The following is a 6,000-nucleotide window of genomic DNA, read 5'->3' as shown; positions in this document are numbered from 1 at the left end:
CAGTATCATATCGGAGAATGCTATCGGAAGTCAGGGGCATGTTTTAAGTGCGGAAAAGTGGGCCATCGAATTAGAGATTGTCCAGACAACAAGGACAAAGGGACGGGGCCTAGCAAACAACAAGAAAACAAGACTAATGCTCGGGTCTATGCAATAACCCAAGAGGAAGCCGATAACACCAACGAAGTGGTGGCAGGTACCAGCTTACTCAATAAAATGCCTGCATATACTTTGTTTGATTGTGGTGCCGCACATTCATTTGTGTCTAGAAGATTTGCCAAGAAGCTTAAACTTGAGCATGATATTCTTAGTGAACCGTTAATAGTAGCAACACCTGCCAGCAAAACAATTGAAACTCAGAAAGTGTATCGAAACTGTGAAATTTGTATCAATGAACAAACTTTTGAAGTGGAATTAATTCAACTCAATATGGTTGAGTTTGAAATTATCCTCGGAATGGACTGGTTAGCTAAAAACCATGCCATTGTGGACTGTCAGAAGAAATAAATTAGACTTCAGACTCCTATTAAAGAGGAAGTCTTATTTCATGGGAAATCCAAAGAAAGAAAATTCCTACTGTCAGCTTCGCAAGCCTGGAAGGCTATAAAGGGAGGAGAAGAAATTTACCTGGCAGTAATCAATGAAGTCAAAGAAGAAGAAGTCCCAAAGTTGGAGGAAATTCCAATTGTTCAAGAATTTCCAGATGTTTTTCTTGATGAACTACCTGGTGAAATACCCGATAGAGAAATAGAATTTGAAATCAATTTGGTCCCTGGTGCTGCACCAATATCAAAGGCACCATACCGAACGGCTCCAGCTGAATTGAAGGAGTTAAAGGAGCAACTCCAAGAATTGCTGGACAAGAAGCAGATTCGCCCCAGTGCATCCCCGTGGGGGAGCCCCAGTGCTTTTTGTAAAGAAAAAGGACGGAAGCATGAGACTATGCATCGACTACCGGGAGTTGAACAAGATCACCATAAAGAATAAGTACCCACTCCCAAGAATAGATTATCTTTTCGATCAGTTAAAGGGAGCCAAGGTCTTCTCAAAACTAGATCTGAGATCTGGTTACCATCAGTTGAAGGTCAAAGCGGAAGACATCCCTAAAACTGCTTTTAGGACGAGATATGGACATTACGAATTCACGGTAATGCCTTTTGGTCTAACAAATGCTCCTGCAGCATTCATGGACCTTATGAATCGGGTATTCAAACCATATCTCGATAAGTTTGTAGTTGTAAGAAGAACACAAAGAGCATCTGCGTCTCACTTTGCAAACACTTCGAGAAAAGGAACTATACGCCAAATTCAAGAAATGTGAATTTTGGTTAAAAAGTGTGGCTTTCTTAGGGCATATAATTTCTGAATTAGGAGTGTCAGTAGACCCTAAGAAGGTAGAGGCAATCAAGGATTGACCACAACCAAAGACAGTTACTGAAGTAAGGAGTTTTCTGGGATTAGCGGGCTATTATAGAAAATTTGTGGAAGGATTTTCTTCGATAGCCATTCCACTTACCAAACTTACTCAGAAAAATTCGAAATTCATTTGGAATGAAGCTTGTGAAAAGAGTTTCGAAACCCTGAAGACAAAACTCGCATCCACACCAGTACTCATTCTTCCCGAGGATGGTAAAAATTTCACTGTATACAGTGACGCATCAAAGGAAGGATTGGGGTGTGTGCTTATGCAAGAGGGTCAGGTAATCGCTTATGCCTCACGGCAATTGAAACCATATGAGCAGAATTACCCCACTCATGACTTGGAGTTAGCCGCAGTAGTATTTGCACTTAAAATCTGGAGGCACTATCTTTATGGGGTAAAATGCGAAGTTTTTACTGATCACCAGAGCCTCAAGTACATTTTCACTCAAAAGGAATTAAACATGAGACAAAGAAGATGGATGGAACTTCTCAAAGACTATGACCTATCAATCAATTACCATCCGGGTAAGGCAAATAAAGTGGCAGATGCGTTGAGTCGAAGGAACCCTGGGAAGGTGAACTTAAATTCCCTATCAGTGCAACCAAATCTCCGAGAGACCATCAAGTTGAAGCAGAGTCAAGACACCTCCATCCTGAGAATTAAAGAACAAATCCAAGGAGGAAAAGTTCCAGAATTTCAAATTGATAATGATGGTATCCTTTGGATGAAAGGATGATTGTATGTACAATCGAGAAGAGGTAATGGCCGAGGCACATAAATCGAGATTTTCAGTACATCCAGGGAGTACCAAGATGTATAGAGACTTGAAGAATAATTACTGGTGGAACGGTATGAAGAAAGACGTAGCTGTCTTTGTTGCAAAGTGTTTAGTCTGTCAACAAGTCAAGGCGGAACATCAAAGGCCTGGAGGACTTTTACAGCCATTGGAGATACCAGAGTGGAAGTGGGATAACATCTCTATGGATTTCGTAGTAGGACTACCACGATCAAGACAGGGTCACGATGGGATCTGGGTAATCATTGACAGATTGACCAAGTCTGCCCATTTCTTGCCAGTACGGATGAATTATAATCTGGAAAAATTAGCCACTTTGTATATGGACAACATAGTGAGGCTACATGGAGTCCCGGCAAGTATACTGTCTGATAGAGACCCAAGATTTGTATCAAGATTTTGGAAGAGTTTCCAAAAGGCTATGGGAACCAAGATTACTCTCAGTACAGCCTATCATCCTCAGACTGATGGCCAAACTGAGAGGACAATTCAGACCCTTGAAGACATGTTGAGGGCATGTGCATTGGATTTTCATGGAAATTGGAGTGAGCAGTTACCGTTGATAGAGTTTTCCTACAATAACAGCTACCACAGTAGCATCGAAATGGCTCCGTACGAGGCAATGTATGGTCGAAAATGTAGATCGCCCTTATACTGGGATGAAGTCGGAGAAAAAGCTATTACCGGGCCAGAGCTCATCCAAATAACTGTTGATAAAGTGGCCATAATCAAAGAAAGATTCAAGGCAGCTCAGGACAGACATAAGAGTTGGGCTGATTTGAAAAGAAGACCATTGGAACTAGAGATCGGAAAAAAGGCTTATGTCAAGGTCTCACCAATGAAAGGAGTGGTACGGTTCAGTAAATCTGGGAAGTTAAATCCAAGGTATAGTGGGACCGTTCGAGATACTGGAGAAAGTGGGAACTTTAGCTTATCGACTGGCTTTACCACCTGAGATGTCCAGAGTACATAATGTTTTCCACATCTCACAACTACGGAAATATGTCCCGGACCCGAGTCATGTAATTAAAGTTACACCACTGATGATCGAAGGTAATCTGAATGAGGAACTCAAATATGAAGAAGTCCCTATTCGAATAGTGGACACAAAAGACCAAGTGTTGAGACACCGGACCATCCCATATGTCAAAGTACAATGGTCAAATCATACCGAAAGGGAGGCCACTTGGGAACTTGAAGAAAAGATGCGCTCACAATACCCTTATTTATTCAACAGTTCAAGCTGATCCAAGTTTCGAGGACGAAACTTTCAATAAGGAGGGAGGGATGTGAGAACCCGGAAATTTCGACCGAAGCAAATCAAGTAAGTAATATGAAAATTACTTAAAATAAGTTCAGCAATTTCGTTTCAACTAAAAAACTTGAATAATAACTTAAATTTTATCAAATGTAACTCGAGAAAGTAGATTCTAAGCTCGAGGAATAGTTCATCGGGATGCTAAGCTGCAACTAACCGCATTCATCGAAGAGTTTTCACGGGAGGAGTAAAACCCCAGCTCAAGGACGCAAACTTCCAGCTCGAAGAAGCTCAACCAAGCTTGTCCTAACAAGACCATAAAGGGAGCTAAAAGTTTGGATAAATTGAGTATGCAAGAAATGACTTTTGATTAAACCCATAAGGGAGCTAAGGGATTAAGCTAAGGGTTAAGACAAATTTAATATGCATGGGAGTTTGAGTAATCATTCTAGAACTTGAAAATGCATGGGATTTTGGAGAATGCAAGCATGAATCTTTGAACCATCATAATGAACACCATTATGGCAATTCTTGGAGACCAAGTGGTCGACCATGGGGTATGCCAAGGGGCAATTTGTGGCCTATAAATACTAACCCAAAGTTGAAGGAAAAGTGCTCCAAAACTCAAGCAAAGTTTCGGTTTTCCCTTCCCCTCACCCTCCCAAGTTTTCGGTCAAGTAAGCAAGGAAGGAATTTTGTGCGGTTCGGTGCAGAATTTTTGCGTCAAGGTGCTGCTTAACTGAAGATTATATTCGTTGAAGTCACGCCGAAGTGCTGCCAAATTTTCGGAAGACAAGTTTGTGCCAAAGTTTACAATTTTCGAAATCTTCCTACAAAAATCTGTAAGTGGGCTTTTGTTACTTAGTTCCTTTCTATTTTAAAATTTGAATAACGTATGGTGCCATGTATATTTTTTTTCGAAAATATCATGAAATGCATGTTCACCTATTTTTTTCGAAAATCAGTGTTATGATTTGAAACTCCGATCGATTATGTGTTTTCTTCTGTTCTTCGAATTCTTTGATTCCGCTGCATTTGTCTGAAATTTTGATAAGTTCTGTCCGTTAAAAATCTGAAATCTTTGTTACACTGTTACGAGTCAATTGGAAATGGGACCAGAATTGTGATTTGGGTATAAAACCATTTATGTGTGGCCCCCAATGGTGGGTACAAAACCATTTCTGTTTGGCCCCATAGAGGAGTAACATATTGGGGACAATTTGACCATGTAAATGAGATGAGTAACAGTGTTTTGTTTGTTCTGATATGATATGTTCTGAGGAATCTGTTTCGTTCTGAAATATCTGTCTCATGTTCGTTTCTATTATGATAAGTTAAGTAGTAAGATTTGAAAGATTGTTAAAGAATTGTTTTAAAGACTTATGTTCTATATGTATCTTTGGAAATTGATCGACCCCCCACTTGCTGAGTGTTTCCTTAAAACACTCACCCCTTAAAATTTCAGATAAAAATGTAGAACAACTGAATGAGGAGGAGCAGGAAGCGTTCTTGGGATGGTGATCGAAAGAAAAGTTCAAGAACTGGGAATCTTATTCTTTTCCTCTATTTCGTTTCCGCAAAACTCTGATGTATTTTTATTTCTATTGTCAATGTAAAGACAATGTTTAATTTATGAAAAAGACTGGTTTTTGGCATTTCGATACGAGGCTTAATTGTTTTCAAGTAATTGTTAAACAATGCCGGATGTCACCGATGCTTCGGACTCGGGGCGTGACAATATACTTGACCAAACATCAGTTTTGGAGACAACTCCAAAGGTAAAACTGTGGGTAAGGGTAAACTTATCCATGGTAACTTTACAATTAAATATGTTTTGCAAGTTGAGAATTTGAAGTATAACTTGATAAGCATCAGTCAGTTATGCGACAATAATTTCTCAGTTCAGTTTGACAGACACACTTGTTCAGTTAGAGACTCCACTGATGAGGTCTGAGATCTGGCATGGAAGAAAAAGTGTGGTTTCTTATTTCAAGATATTTTGCTGCAGATGTTTTATTCTTGATAATGGTAAAAATCATTTAAAAGCATTTGATTCTAAATCTGCAGAGGGAATATTTCTTGGATATTCTTCAGTTAGCAAAGCATATAGAGTTTTTAATAAAAATTCTTTAAATGTTGAAGAATCCATTCATGTTGTTTTTGATGAAACTGTACTAACTGATAAGCCAACTGATCCAGTTGAGCTAGTTGATCGATTTACAGAGATCAGTTTGGAGGATGAAAGTGAAGAAGAAAATCATATCAATAGAAATATCCTTCAAACACCTGAATTAGAAATACTAGATCAATCAGATGAACAGGAACCTGCTCCTAATAATCAGTTGGTGGAGCAAACTGATGATATTCAGTTACCAGCTGATACAGCTCCAATTGAAACTAAAAACATTCAGTTGCCAACAGAAGCAATTGCTGATATGGAAACAACAAATTCTGAACTCAGATGGAAGAAATCTCATCCACCAGAATTGGTGATAGGTAATCCATCTGACCCGGTAAGAACAA

This window comes from Primulina tabacum, chromosome 2 (genome assembly GCF_025594145.1).
Source record: "Primulina tabacum isolate GXHZ01 chromosome 2, ASM2559414v2, whole genome shotgun sequence".
NCBI classification, from domain to species: Eukaryota; Viridiplantae; Streptophyta; class Magnoliopsida; order Lamiales; family Gesneriaceae; genus Primulina; species Primulina tabacum.
Note: the sequence above shows the minus strand (reverse complement) of the source record.